The sequence below is a fragment of the Cervus elaphus genome, chromosome 30 (genome assembly GCF_910594005.1).
Source record: "Cervus elaphus chromosome 30, mCerEla1.1, whole genome shotgun sequence".
Taxonomy (NCBI): Eukaryota; Metazoa; Chordata; class Mammalia; order Artiodactyla; family Cervidae; genus Cervus; species Cervus elaphus.
In genome coordinates this window covers 58,493,921-58,510,852 of record NC_057844.1, presented here as the reverse complement: position 1 = coordinate 58,510,852, position 16,932 = coordinate 58,493,921, and the positions used below count along the sequence as shown (strand labels likewise).

Genomic DNA, 16,932 nt, shown 5'->3' with positions numbered 1-16,932 from the left:
TAAAGTAATATTATTAGCCTTCTGATATTAACAAAATCCTTATTGTATCTACCAAGACTTCAGAATGATAATTAAAAAAACTGGAAAGAATGTATCTGCAGATTTAAATTTATAAGAAGAAATTAAATTATAATTATAAAAGTTATAATAATAAATAAAAATTTAAAAGTTAAAATAAGAAAGCAGGAGACCCACGTTGGATCCCTGAGTCAGGAAGATAGGAAGATCTCCTAAAGGAGGGAATGTTTACCTACTCCAGTATTCTTTCCTGGATAATTCCATGGACAGAGGAACTTGGCAGGCTATAGTCCATGGGGCGGCAAAGAGTTCGCCATGACTGAGTGACTAACACACACACACACACACACACACACACACACACACACACACAATGTGTAAGCCAATGTATATTTTCAGAAAATATGAAAAAAAAAATCTACACATTTTAGTTGATAAAACAGTATTAAACTGGAAAAATATACTTAAAGGACCAGTAGCATATTTGAATAATTATTTAACACTATTACTTCAATCATATGTGTTTAAGCATATCTTATACACACATTTGCCATATTCTAAATTTGTTATACTCCATATAAGGAGTTATAGGAAGATGAGAAAAAAGAAGAATGATTTGGAATCATAAGTTCAAAAATTTTCAAATGAAGAAAATATGATGACAGAATTGCATAGTGTTTAGAAGAACACAGAAAATGTTCCCACATCTGGCATTAAATGGGGGTCAGAAAATATGTGAAATTTTAATGAAAAGCAGGAAGATATCATACTGTGATATCTCTATAGTTCTATTCAATTTAAGCCAAATTAATATTAATAATAATGTCTCAAAAATTTATCCCCTCTTACCACCAATGGCTAAAGAGCTAAACCCTATCAAAGTGCTGGAGAGGCCTCTTGAGAGTCCCTTGGACAGCAAGGAGATCAAAACAGTCAATCCTAAAAGAAATCAACCCAGAATATTCATTGGAAGGACTGCTGTTGAGGCTGAGATTTAATACTCTGGCCACTTGATGCAAAGAGCCGACTCACTGGAAAATATCCTGATGCTGAAAAAGATTTAGGGCTGGAGGAGAAGGGGTCAACAGAGGATGAGACGGTTGGATGGCATCACTGACTCAATGGATATGAATTTGAGCAAACTGGTAGGTAGTGAAGGACAGGGAAGCCTGGCTTGCTGCAGTTCATGGAGTTGCAAAGAGTCAGACACAACTTAGCGACTGAACAACAACATGCAATGCATAACTCAAAATTTATGAAAAATAGTGACTAAAAAACATGGTATTGCTTAATACTATTTAAGATGGTTTTATCAAATCCCCTATGATTATACAGTGGCAGTGACAAACAGATTCAAGGGATTAGATCTGATAGACAGAGTACCTGAAGAACTATGGACTAAGGTTCATGACATTGTACAGGAGACAGGGATCAAGACCATCCCCAAGGAAAAGAAATGAAAAAAGGCAAAATGGCTGCCTGAGGAGGCCTTACAAATAGCTGGGATTAGAAGCGAAGCGAAAGGCAAAGAAGAAAAAGAAAGATGAACCCGTTTGAATGCAGAGTTCCAAAGAATAGCAAGGAGAGATAAGAAAGCCTTATCTTAGAAATAGAGGAAAACAACAGAATGGGAAAGTCTGGAGATCTCTTCCAGAAAATTAGAGATACAAAGGGAACACGTCATGCAAAGATGGGCACAATAAAAGACAGAAATGGTATGGACCTAACAGAAGCAGAAGATATTAAGAAGAGGTGACAAGAATACACAGAACTATACAAAAAAGATCTTCATGACCCAGATAATCACGATGGTGTGAACACCAACTTAGAACCAGACATCCTGGAATGCGAAGCCAAGTGGGTCTTAGGAAGCAAGACTACAATCAAAGCAAATGGAGGTGATGGAATTCCAGTTGAGCTATTTCAAATCCTAAAAGATGACGCTGTGAAAGTGCTACACTCAATATGTCAGCAAATTTGTAAAACTCAGCAGTGGCCACAGGACTGGAAGAGGTCAGTTTTCATTCCAATCCCAAAGAAAGGCAATGCCAAAGAATGCTCAAACTACCGCACAATTGCACTCATCTCACAGGCAAGTAAAGTAATGCTCAAAATTCTCCAAGCCATGCTTCAACAGTACATTAACCGTGAACTTCCACATGTTAAAGGTGTGTTTAGGAAAGGCAGAGGAATCAGGGATCAAATTGCCAACATCCGTTGGATCATTGAAAAAGCAAGAGAGTTCCAAAACAACATCTACTTCTGCTTTATTGACTATACCAAAGCCTTTCATTGTGTGGACCATAACAAACTCTGGAAAATTCTGAAAGAGATGGGAATACCAGACCACATGACCTGCCTCTTGAGAAACCTGTATGCAGGTCAGGAAGCAACAGTTAGAACTGGACATGGAACAACAGACTGGTTCCAAATTGGGAAAGGAGTATGTCAAGGCTGTGTATTATCACCCTGCTTATTTAACTTATATGCAGAGTACATCATGAGAAATTCTGGCCTGGAGGAAGCACAAGCTGGAATCAAGACTGCCGAAAGAAATATCAATAACCTCAGATATGCAGATGACACCACCCTTATGGCAGAAAGTGAAGAAGAACTAAAGAGCCTCTTGATGAAAGTGAAAGAGGAGAGTGAAAAAGTTGGCTTAAAGCTCAACATTCAGAAGACTAAGATCATGGCATCCAGTCCCATCACTGGGACATTTGTCTATGGCAAATAGACAGCAAAACAGTGGAAAGAGTGACAGACTTTATTATTTTGGGCTCCAAAATCACTGCAGATGGTGACTGCAGCCATGAAATTAAAAGACGCTTACTCCTTGGAATAAAAGTTATGACCAACCTTCAGTTCAGTTCAGTCGCTCAGTTGTTTCCGACCTTTTGCGACCTCATGAACCGCAGCATGCCAGGCCTCCCTGTCCGTCACCAACTCCCGGAGTTTCCAACAACACGAGAGAAGACTCTACACATGGACATCACCAGATGGCCAACATTGAAATCAGACTGATTATATTCTTTGCAGCCAAAGATGGAGAAGCTCTACACAGTCAGCAAAAACAAGACTGGGAGCTGACTGTGACTCATATCATGACCAACCTAGACAGCATATTAAATACCAGAGATATTACTTTGCCAATAAAGATCTGTCTAGTCAAAGCTATGGTTTTTTCCAGTAGTCGTGTATGGATGTAAGAGTTGGACTATAGATAAAGCTGAGTGCTGAAGAATTGATGCTTTTGAACTGTGGTGTTGGAGAAGACTCTTGAGAGTTCCTTGGATTGCAAGGAGATCCAACTAGTCCATTCTAAAAGAAATCAGTCTTGTATATTCACTGGAAGGACTGATGTTGAAGCTGAAACTCTGATACTTTGGCCACCGATGTGAAGAACTGACTCATTTGAAAACACCCTGTTGCTGGGAAAGACTGAAGGCAGGAGGAGAAGGGGATGACAGAGGATGGGATGGTTGGATGGCATCACCGACTCAATGGACATGAGTTTGAGTAAACTCTGGGAGTTGGTTATGGACAGGGATGCCTGGCGTGCTGCAGTCCATGGAGTTGCAGAGTCTGTCACAACTGATCGACTGAACTGACTTGAATTGTGTTTTTAAATTTCTATTTGTTATAAGAAAAGAAGAAAGCATTTGCTTCATTATGCTTTCATAACTTCTTAGATAAAATTCAGAAATAATAAAGCTGTAAAAATTCAATAGGAGAGTCTTTCTGATGAATGTTCTGTGATGAAGCCACTATGATTTCATTTGCTGTTCTGTTAGATTTTAACCTCTTTCCCTGATTTTCTGGTTACTTGTATGCAGATAATAGAATTTATATAAAGACAATAGAAGACAGCTGCACGCAAATGGAAAAGAAAATAGAAATTTCAAGTGGAAGAAATAAGAGATTACATCATGTTTGAATATAGGACATTTTTCAGAGGACATAAATCCAGATTAGCTTTCCTTGCTTAAAGTATTAGACGAGGATAAGGATTAACACTTATAATATCTGAATAAAGTTGGTTTCTCTTATGCAGTGTTTCAGTAGCTTGAAAAAATGTATTAAAACTTCCTATAATAAAACATATTCTTCAGTATTGAAAATATGCTAAATAATATTTTCTTACAAATAAATCTTTTCTTTTTTCTTTTTTATAGGTAAATTACTTTCTTGGTTCAAAAACACTTCTTTCTTGTTGCCAGTCAGTAAACAAGCAGTGTGTTTTCTATATATTTAATCTTATCTAGCACATAAAGCTGAAGAGCTAGATTTCATCCTCAATTGATGTTAAAAGAAAAATGTTGCCAAACTGCTTTTTGCAGTGAAAAACATATCTAAATCAGAGAGAAATTGGAGTTGCAATCTATGCATCTATTTTTATAGAAAAGCTAAAGTCTAAATCTATAATCTCTTGATCTTTACAACTATTTTAGCTTCTGTCAATTGTGCTTAGGAATGCACACTGACCTGGTTTTCTTAGTTGATTATCTTAATTTCTAATGCAAACATAGATCACATATCCAAATGACCTATGGCATTTGGCATAGAAGGAACATGGTAGATTTATATCAGAGTAAAACTACTTTATATGGCATCATGAATTTCCTGTGTTCTCCATTTTATTATCATAAATATTTTTAAATAAGAGGATGAGGAATTTAGAAGAGAAGGCATGAGACAGAATTCTAATAATGTTAACAAGGTAATATGACCTAGTGTTAGAGTATATTCTTACACAATTTGTAGTTGGATAATAGAGATAATTGAATTTCATCATTCAACAGAGAAGGGAAAATCTTCAATATTTTTTTCTCACATAATCTCAGAAGTCATTGAATCAATTTCATGGTACTGGTAATTATATTCGTCCATCATCATTTTTAGAAGTATAGTGATAATAATAATAATGCATTAGTTATTAAAGACACAAAATTAATAGTTTGAACTGTGAAATGCTTGTGTTTATGATATAAACCCATATCTATTACAACACTTCCTCCTGTCATATTACCAGGTCAGATGTAAAAATTTATATTATTTGTGTGAAGGACACTATTATTTGCCTAACATTTAGAAAGTATATGACAAGTCTATGAGTAGCCAACTAAATATTGGGAAATTTCAAAGAGCAGTCATTTAAATAATCATGTTAAAGTGTTTATAGAGAAATTTAAAGTGCTTAGAGCAAAGTAAAATAACCTATATAGCAGAGGCCAAAATTAAGACAAAATGTCAAAGAGGAATTGTTAAATTTTTCATTTATTAAAACAACTAGTGTGCTAATTATGTAATAGGAGGAGATATCAAGTAAATTTTTAAAGAAGTAAAATAAAGAATAGTTTTTAATTAAACCTTTAAGTAAAACCTTTAATAAGAAAATTACTGAATGAGTACATCTGATATTCTCCACATAAGGTAAACAAAGAACAATAAACAAATAAAAAGCTGCACCATTCATATAATTCGATATCTCTAAGTGTCAATTTCCTCTACATGAAATGTGGTGATAAAATTAACCTTTACATAAAATTCTTTGAAAAGTATCACATGCTATTAAAACAAAATGTTTTACTTTTCTTGTTACTGTTTCTTCACGTACTTTGTATGACATTAAATTCCCAGCCTTTCAATGGACATGTAAACTAAAAATCAAGGTGTACTAGTACAAAGTCATTTTAATATTCCAAGAGATCATATAAAACACAAATTGTATATTACGAGGTTCTTCTGCCTACTGATTCTGAATACTTTCAATATGCCAAACAAATCCACCTCATTTGGAATCTTCGTTTCATTCCCTTTACTCCTCAGTAAGGGTTTTGGGCTCCAAAATCACTGCAGATGGTGACTGCAGCCATGAAATTCAAAGACGCTTACTCCTTGGAAGGAAAGTTATGACCAACCTAGACAGCATATTCAAAAGCAGAGACTTTATTTTGCCAACAAAGGTCCTTCTAGTGAAGGCTATGGTTTTTCCAGTGGTCATGTATGGATGCGAGAGTTGGACTTTGAAGAAAGCTGAGCACCAAAAAAATTGATGCTTTTGAACTATGGTGTTGGAGTAGACTCTTGAGAGTCCCTTGGACTGCAAGGAGATCCAACCAGTCCATCCTAAATGAGATCAGTCCTGGGTGTTCATTGGAAGGGCTGATGCTGAAGCTGAAACTCCAATTCTTTGGCCACCTCATGCGAAGAGCTGACTCATTGGAAAAGACCCTGATGCTGGGAGGGATTGGGGTCAGGAGGAGAAGGGGACGACAGAGGATGAGATGGCTGGATGGCATCACCGACTCGATGGACATGAGTTTGAGTAAGCTCCAGGAGTTGGTGATAGACAGGGAGGCCTGGCGTGCTGGGATTCATGGGGTCGCAAAGAATTGGACACAACTGAGTGACTGAACTGAACTGAACTGAACTGAAGACTTCTCTATAAAATTTTTTCAGTTTAGACTTCCATTGTCTTCACTATAAAGGTCTTTATTAATGTCCAGAAAAACATTCTGTTTCATGGCTAATGTGGGCCCTTTAGCACTTCCACCACCTCCAGTGCAATACTATAGAAGCAGTATGGGATATTTTCAGTTCCTCCTTTCTGGGAAACCATCCAAGCCACACATGCAGATTTTTTTTTCCCCTCTACTTAAAATCACTGTATTTTCTACATGTTTTCTTAAAACCTGCCCCCACCTCATATTCACCCTGGGTCTTCCAAAGGCCACATGTTTCAGAGAATCCCCCAACCAGTGCTCCTTTTTATATTTTTGTATTACTTAACAATTTTTTCCTACCCATTAAAACAAAAGATTGAAGATGGAGAGGTATATCAATGGTAGTAAGAGATTATAAATAAATACAGACATAAGAGACATTAAGGAAAAAATTATGAGTTTATTTATTTCAACATTTTTTTCACTGTAAATATAACTGTCAAATATTTGGAGCATTGGAAAATATAATATTTTATGATTCACTAAATTAACTTCATAGTCACTTTGATAGAAGATAAAATAGTAAAGAGATATGAAAAATGATTATTTCACTCTTTTGGTTATGTATCGACATACAACAAACTACTATACAACACAGTGACTTAAAACAACCACTAAACTAATTTATCTTGCTCACATTCCTGACAACATGATAAACCACTAAATTAATCTCCTCATTAAGCAATTGAATAGCAAGTCATGTTTGAAATGTAATATGTTGTGGGGTTCTTTAAACAGTTTAATAGGAAAGAGTCCTAACACCTTAATTTAAGGGTTTTGTTTTGTTTGTTTGACAATAGGACCCAATTTTTTCCCCTTATGAATAAATACAATGCTTAGTACAAGTAAGTAAATATATATTTAAACCACTCTGGTACTCTTGCCTGGAGAATCCCATGTTGGGCTACAGTCCATAGGGTTTCAAAGAATTGGACATGACTGGAGCAACGGAGCATGCACAAGCAAATATTTATTCTAAATAGTATGTTATTTATGAAGACATTACTTGGAATACTTAATTTTTCATAATCTGTTAATCATTTCATTTCTGTAAAATTATATTTTTTCTATTAACATTACCTAATACTATGGTCTAAATAATCTGGCTGATGGCAAAGTACAGCATAATATTTCTCTGTTGTTAAGGCCTTTTTCATCTCCAACTTTCATTTTAGAACTTTTGAAAACTACAGTTAACTACCTTCCTTATTAACGTTTCTAGAGACAATAAAACCTAAGGTAGGTTTAGCATAAATAACATTTTAATGAATGTATTGTCATCAGAATTGGCTCTAGACTTAGGAACGACTGTGATTTTTTGTGTTCCTTCCAGTCCCCTAGCTTCATTTTTGATAGTTCTCTCATTATTTGACACTTTCTTCTTCTGAGGTATCAGTGTCCTTAGTACACATCCATTTCTTTTTTAGTTAGTCACAATCATTTATTTAGTATTAATAAAAGTTGATAGATCAATTCACACTGATTTGTAAATAGTTGTATTGCTTAACATGCCCATTACCTATCATCATTTTAAGACCCACTTCATACTACGTCATCCATGTAAAGTATTTTCTTCTTGTTTAGCCACTAAGTTGTGTCCAGCTCTCTTGAGACCCCATGTACTGTAGCCTGCCAGGTTTCCTTGTCCATGGGATTTCCCAGACAAGAATACTGGAATGGGTTGCCATTTCCTTCTCCAGGGGATATTCCCAACCCAGGGATTGAACCCAAGTCTCCTGCACCACAGGTGGGTTCTTTACCACTGAACTACTAGGGAAGTCCTTGGAGGAGGAAACTGGCAACACACTTTAGTATTCTTGCGAGAAAAGACAGAGGAGCCTTGCAGGCTACTGTGAGGGGTCACAAAGCACTGGACATGACTGAGGAACTGATCACGCATGCAAGGTTAAATGAGGTCATAAGTGAGAAGCCATAATCTACATAATCTAATAGGATAGATGTCCTTTCAAGAAAAGGAAGAGACACCAAGGGCACACACACACACACACACACACACACACACACACACACACACGGACATACACAGGAAAAGGACACGTGAGAACCCAAGGGTAGATATCTACCTAAGCTACTGAGATCCCTCACCAGCAACTGCCATTATTTCCATCCTGAACTTCCATCCTCCACAATTGTGAGAAAATAAGATTCTGTTGTCTAAGTCATCATTTTTTGGTGTCCTATTATGGCACTTTAAGCTTATTTACTAAAACAGAGTGTGTTTATGAATGAGGAAGCACTTATACATTTCTATATAATGTATAATATGACATCTAAAATATCAATAAGCATCTACTTCCTTTCTGGTTCTGCAAGTTAATATGAAATCCATCAGTCTATATTGTATGTTAAAATACTCAACTTTCATTGCACATCCTCACAGTATAGTTTTATGGATACATATTATAAAGAAAAAAGTGAAAACTAATGTACAATAGAGGACATTTATTTAAAAAAATCCAAAAAAGGTAGCATGAATTGAAAAGTTATTATAAGAACTGCAATAGGACAGTTGAGGGGAAGGGAGTGATTTTGTGTTATTTTGGATTATTTACTTAAGTTTGATGTAAATATTCTCTTCCCTTCATATAATTTACTACTAAAGATAGAAAATTAGGCTACAATAATCATTTTTCTAAACCAGAATAACAATATTCTTTCGTATTTTTACTTGGAAATCCTTGAAATAGATTTTCACACCCAACTTGCATTTGTGTTAGTTCAACCTCAATATTGAAATGATTTTGTTTTCATAGTGGAAAATACGAGATAAACAATAGGGAATCAAATGGGAAATGTTCTCTCTTTTGCAAGGAGGGCCAAAAATTAAAATGTATTATGGATTAGCCAATTTTTTAGGTCTATATAAAATGAACACAATATTATTCATAGAACTATGATATAAAATGTCTTGTTTCAAAGGGGTCATAAATGAAACATCTAGTGAAAATGTTGCCATCAAAAAAGTTATTTAAAATAAGAGTATGAAACTTTTCTTCTAAATGTCAAGATCAGATAAATTTATTTTTAAAGTCTTTTCTAGTATTCTAAAATTATTCCATAATAATCTTTCTTTTAAAATAAAGTTTTTTTATTTTTTTTGTATAAATTCCTAACCTTGTCTCCCCCTCCAAGCTGAAAGTTAAATGGCATAAAATCGGTGCAATTTCAAATTTAGTAATTTAGTTGTTAATTTAAGCCTGGGAAATATGTGTTTGTTATTTAAGATATTGGAATAGAAACAATAATTTGGTACAATATTTTTTTTTCCTTTGAGCACCACACATAGGATATGCAAGGATCTTCTCTTTCGCTTTGTTTTGCCTTCTGTGGAATTCTATTTAAAGCCAGTGTGATCTTTATGTTCAGTTCAGTCTTGCAGGGCTCCTGAACAAAATGAGTAATGAACACAGTGGGATCTGACTAGTTATGTCTCAGTTTGTCATGCTGAAAGTTAACTGAAAACAGGGAATTTGCAAAAAAACTATAACTTTAGAGTGTTAATTTCTACCGATAGGAATTGACAACCATCAAATATGGTATATGCTATGCAGGATGTGAATTTAAGTTTAGCTTGTTCATAGTTTTCTTTAAAACAATTTTAAGGGATTTTACACATTCTGAAATACCATGTAAGCAAACAAAAGGTGGGTAAATTTATTCAACAGACTATAGCAAACACTATTTCTATAACTTGCCAATCAAACATTGGTTGTACATTTACTATCACAAGCACCTGGATGAGAATTGAAAATGTGAATGTTTATCCATGCTACGTCAGTATCCCAGATGATTTCTGTCTTATACAGATAGATAAAAACTGAGTATATTTGATGGAAATTTTGTTTTCAACTGACTGATTTAGGGTTGTTTAAATAATAACTATATGCATGAATTTATGTAAATTTAATCATTTAACCTGACTTATCCAGTATTTAGTTTTCTGTACTGCAGAATTTGAAATTATATTTTCAGTGAAGATGTCATCAGTCATAGAATATAAATTATATGCATATACGTATCAATTATAAGAAGATACAAAAAATAAATACAGTATTGAACAGAACATAGTTCACAGACAAAAGAGACAGATACTGCCAATTCATCCATAAGTATTACTTTCTACTAATTTTAACAAACACTTATATATTTGCTTTCCTATTAGCACATTATATTTTTTAATGCAATATATAAATTATTTTTCAAAACATCAAGAAAATATCATACTATTAATAGAAAAACAAGCAGCTTCTTCATTTCATACCACATTTCATTTCAGTTCAGTTCAGTTCAATCGCTCAGCCATGTCCCACTCTTTGTGACCCCATGAATCGCAGCACGCCAGGCCTCCCTGTCCATCACCAACTCTCGGAGTTGACTCAAACTCATGCCTATCCAGTCGCTGATGCCATCCAGCCATCTCATCCTCTGTCGTCCCCTTCTCCTCCTGCCCCCAATCCCTCCCAGCAACAGGGTCTTTCCCGATGAGTCAACTCTTCGCATGAGGTGGCCAAAGTCTGGAGTTTCAGCTTCAGCATCAGTCCTTCCAATGAACACCCAGGATTGATAGGACTGGTCATACCACACTTAAGTCACAATTATTATTAGAAACCATCATACCTAGCAAAGTATTATTAACATATGTCCTACTTGGGTAATCTCACATTGAAAATGCTTCATGAGTATTTATTGTTTTAAAAGCAGCCTATCTTTGTAAATGCATTTTTGTGTATATGCATGTTTAGGGTATCTGGTAGAGCTATAATAAAATGAAGTAGTTATTTTTCTTTTAGATAATTTTATATTGCTTCCAAGCTTTTATTAATATAATGGAAAACATTTGCTGTGCTCTATGTGCCCCAGCACATACCCAGAGATTCTTACTACACTTGATCTTAGCCAAAAGGCCGAGAAGCGATATACCCAGAGATTCTTGGCAAAGGGTGGAAGATTCCAAGGGTACAAAGAAACCTGTGACCAATCATTAGGTGAATTAGAGGCCACTAGCTACACATGCCAAAGAATACAGACTTTATAGAATTAGTCCTGAAAAGTCACTAAATAAGCAACGAGCAGCAGCGGCAACAATAATAACAACAAAAATAACAACAAATGGCAAAAACAAGCCCTGAGGGGAATCTGATTTTCAAATCTGATCTAATTCTAATTTTACAATGGAAAAGAATAATTTCACAGCAATAAATGAGATACTCCAGATTTAATGAACAAATTCCTAGAAAGACAAAAACTACTGAAACTGACTCAAATAGTAATATACCATTTGGATGGACTTGTAACTAGTAAAGAAGATGAAAAAATAAATTTAAAACTTTCTGAAAGAAAAGTCCAGGGTTATATTGTTTCAATGGTAATTTCTACAAGATGACTTAGACATACTGCCAATCTTTTATAAAATTTTCCCAATAATATAACAGCAGAGTGTATTTTCTGACTCATCCTATGAGCCAGGATTATTTGGATACCAGAACCAGACAATGACAAGAAAAGAAAACTACAGAAAAAATGCCACCTATGAATAGATGAAAAAATAAGTTCTTAATAAACTACCAGCAAAGCAATTCCAGAAACATATGAAAACAATTATATCTCATGACCAATTTGTATATCTTCTAGGAATTAAAAGTTAATTTAGCATGTGAAAATCAATTAATAGAATAAATGCAAACACATGATCAGTTCAACACAGGCAAAAATGTTTCACAATATCAAGCAAATTATTATGAAAAATTACTTAACAAACTAGGAATATAAGGGATTTTAATTAACTGGCTAAAAGGTATCTACTAAAAATCCACAGTCAATATCTACTTACTGGTGATAAACTGAAAATGTCCCCCTTGATATCACCAAGCAGCAAAGGGTCATCTACTCTTGACATTTCTATTCAACATTGTATCTAAGGTACTAGCTAGAGCCGCTAGGAAACATAGAGGAATAGGAGCCATCTAAATTAGAAAGGAAGAAGTAAACCTCTCTCTAACTTTAGGTGACACAGTCATGTATGTAGAAAATTGGAAGGAATCCACTAGGAAATTTTAGAATTAGTGAACAAGTTCACCACAGTCAGTCACAATGTCAATATATAAATACCAATTTTTACATCTATTGGTAATAAACATGTTGAAAACAAAATAAAGAAAACAGTTCCATTTATAATAAGGTCAATCATATTAAAATGCTAGGAATAAATTTAACAAGCTATCTAAGACTTATGCACCAAAAAGTTGGGATCACTTTTGTAAGAAATTACAAAACTAAATAAACAGAAAGAACTCATGTTAGTGGATCAAAAGATTTAGTATAACTACGTTTCAGAAGCAACACGATTCCTTTTAAAAACTCAGCAGCTGATTTTGTAGAAATTAGTAAGCTAACCATAAAATTTAATTTAAATGCAAGGGACCTAGAATATTGAAGCGATTTGAAAAAACAAAAACATAAATTTGGATGACTTATACATACTCTGTTATTTCAAAATATATTACAAAGTTACAGCAATCAGAAAAAGTGTAGTATTGGCATACCAATAGACATATATACATGAGTGGAATAAGGCTGAGAGTTCAAAAACAAGCCTTTACATTTATGATTGATTGATTATATAATAGATGTCAAGACAACTCATTAGGGAAGTATAATCTTTTCAAAAAGTGCTCAGGGACAACTTCATTTCCACTATGAAAAGAATGAAATTGATTCTGCCTAACACCATATGCTAAAATTATCTTAAAAGGGAATAAAAATTTTAGAGTTAAAGCTTTAAAACTTTTAGAATAAAACTTACAGATATATTTGGATGATCTTAGGTTTCATGATGCTTTCTTAGATAGGAATTCAAAAACACAAGTGATGTATGTGTGTACACACACACACACACAAGGTAGACCAGTTAGGCTTCATCAGAATGAAATTATTTTATGTTTTAAAGGATATCATTAAAAAAAGTTAAAGGACAAACCACAGAATGTGAGGAAGTATTTGTAAATCCTATGTCTGAGAAGGGAATTGTATACAGACTACACAAAGAACTCCTGTATCTCAAAAATAAAAAGAAATAAAAAATTAAAATGATACAGGTATTTGAATACTCATAAACTACTGGTGAAAATGTAAATTTATGCAGTCACTTTAGTAAATATTTTGGTAATTCATCAGTAAGTTTTATGTTCCTGTATGGCCCAGTATTTCCACTCTGAAGTTTATACACAAGATAATTGAAATCATATATTTACCCAATCATATATTTTTATCATAAAATGGCAATTTAATGAAGAAAGAGAGGAGAAGTTCATTTATCTGAGGAAACTTATTAACTCACTTTCCCTGGTATTGGTAGATGAGCTACTCCTACTGTTAGTCCACAAGAGCCATTCAGCATCTTTTTTCTGGTGATACCGTCTCTAAAAGGAAGTTTTCTTATATTACCTGGGATCTGATTTCCTATTTTAGTCCACTTGTAGGTGTATCTGTGACAAGACCATCAAGTGTCAATTCACTCTTCATTCTCAAAGAGTGCTAAATGTATACTTTGTTCAAATTCTGGAGGGATGTGCCCTAACATTAGGCTGAATGCTGTTCCCAAACTGAAATTTTCAGTGAAATTGAGGATACTAGTCAATATTACAAAATACATCAAAAACTCATGCTGCCTAAAATGAGCATGACAAATGTAACAATCAGGAAGTTTTCACACTATGGAAACTAGATGCACATTTCATAATATAAAATGAGTATTAAAAATGATTTAAGGCCTAGCAAGGCAACAAATATATTACAACTTAATAACCCTTTAAAATACTCAATTTTTGAAAAATCAAAGTAACAGTTATGAAGAGACACTTTTCCAAACCACATAGCAATTCCCAACTTTGCAACAAAAAATATTATATTACTAAACAACATTGTCCTAATTATAAATATATTAATTAGAAATAAAAACTACAGAATGTCCATCAAAATATTAGTGTAAAATAAATTTAAATTTTAAATAACTTTGAGAGAAAAAATCAAAGGATATATTCATTAATTCATATAATGTTCAATTTCTTGTGAGCTCAGTAAGTGCCAAGTACTGTTAAAATTACTTTAAATTAACTATAATATTTGATCCTCATAACCCTGTGAGCTATATTAGAATTATACTTATGACACTGGGGTTGAAGAGGCACAAACTGGAATCAAGATTGCCAGGAGAAATATCAATAACCTCAGATATGCAGATGACACCACCCTTATGGCAGAAAGTGAAGAGGAACTAAAAAGCCTCTTGATGAAAGTGAAAGAGGAGAGTCAAAAAGTTGGCTTAAAGCTCAACATTCAGAAAACTAAGATCATGGCATCTGGGCCCATCACTTCATGGCAAATAGATAGGGAAACAGTAGAAACAGTGTCAGACTTTATTTTTTGGGGCTCCAAAATCACTGCAGATGGTGATTGCAGCCATGAAATTAAAAGACGCTTACTCCTTGGAAGGAAAGTTATGACCAACCTAGATAGCATATTAAAAAGCAGAGACATTACTTTGCCAACAAAGGTCCGTCTAGTCAAGGCTATGGTTTTTCAAGTAGTCATGTATGGATGTGAGAGTTGGACTGTGAAGAAAGCTGAGTGCCAAAGAATTGATGCTTTTGAACTGTGGTGCTGGAGAAGACTCTTGAGAGTCCCTTGGACTGCAAGGAGATCCAACTAGTCCATCCTAAAGGAAATCAGTCCTGGGTGTTCATTGGAAGGACTGATGCTGAAGCTGAAACTCCAGTACTTTGGCCACCTGATGTGAAGAGTTGACTCACTGGAAAAGACCCTCATGCTGGGAGGGATTGGGGACAGGAGGAGAAGGGGACAGCAGAGGATGAGATGGCTGGATGGCATTACTGACTCGATGGACATGAGTTTGAGTCAACTCCGAGAGTTGGTGATAGACAGGGAGGCCTGGCGTGCTGAGATTCATGGGGTCTCAAAGAGTCGGACATCACTGAGCGACGGAACTGAACTGCATCAATACAAAAATAATCAATAGGAAGATAAAATTTGAAGGTAATATGAACAAAAAATAACCCTGGATGTTCAATATGAATGAGTTAAGTTTAATTAGAGTTAAGTAAAAATCCAGTATCATGATTAGTGATTCGACTGAGATAGAACACGTGTACACATTGTTCCCAGTATCAAGTGCCAGTATGTGTTTGGCACTAACTCTTTCACATTCATTAACACATTTTTTGCTCATAACCCTGTAAGCCACCTTAGGATATTTTTAGCTGCTGGCAATATGGAAAAATGAGAAGAAAAATAAACTTCAAATTGGCTTAAACAAGAATAAAATTGATTTCATCACAAACCTGAAAATCCAGATACTTCAGATTTGGCATAATCCAGGCTCTCCGCTTTTTTTAAGATTGAGTGTATTTTGTCCTTTTCCACATCAGCCGTATATAAAATGTTTACTGGTGAATCTAGCATCACATTTCCTAAAAAACAAGAGGAGGAAAGGCAGAATTTGGTGGAGAGCTTTCCAAGAAGTTGCAGGAGGTTCTTTCTTACTCTGGAATAATCAACAATCTTCCCAGTTTGATTTTTTCACTTAAACTGTATTAGATGCTCCATTTTTAACTAATGTTAACAAGGGAGATCATCAGATTATCCTTTAGCCAATAAACTGTATCACCTTGGGGATGAGAATGAGCAAGTTGCCTTTATTGACCATGGTTTTGGTATTGAAGACTCAACTTGAAGTTTGGTTAGAAAACTGGTAAGAATAACTGAATGCTCTGAAGGAATTCAAACTGCCCTTTACAGATATTTATTTTTGTAAATAGGTTTCAAAATTCAGTCTGTGCACACTACAATTTTTCTTCACCACATGCATGCAGAATACTTTCTAACCACCAGTGTTTCCCCATAGAAGGTTGATGAAGCCTTACTTCATCTGAGAGCTATTGTTGGGATTTTACTATAATATGTATATAGTCTCCTGCTCACCCCTGGGATTCATGTCTATGTTGCCTTGGTAAACACTGTATCTCAAACAGAAATTTAGAATTCTTGCTATGAAAATTTTGTACTAAGGCTGTTTTTCTGAGAACATGGCATATCCTCAACTTTTCTTATAGTTCACTTGTTTCCACTGTAATAATATGTCATGTACAGCTTCACCTGGGATTTATTTTGTTCCATTTATTTAGCAACTTCTACTAATTATCTCTGTAAATATTTTTATTAGTTTCATTTGTAAAGAAAACAAAGTTCTCCTGGTCATATACAGTAGAGCCTTCAAAGTGAAAGGTTGTTGCTGAATCACGAAAGATGCCAGGATTCTTGGCCTGTGAAGGAGAAGAATTAAATCTGGGGCCAGAGACGAGGCTTGATGGCT

The 16,932-nt window shown here is 34.7% G+C and overlaps 1 pseudogene; it reads right to left on the bottom strand.

Annotated features, from left to right (window-relative positions):
- Positions 1-11,295: 11,295 nt before the first annotated feature.
- LOC122687166 lies at positions 11,296-11,461 on the bottom strand (annotated as a pseudogene).
- Positions 11,462-16,932: the final 5,471 nt, after the last annotated feature.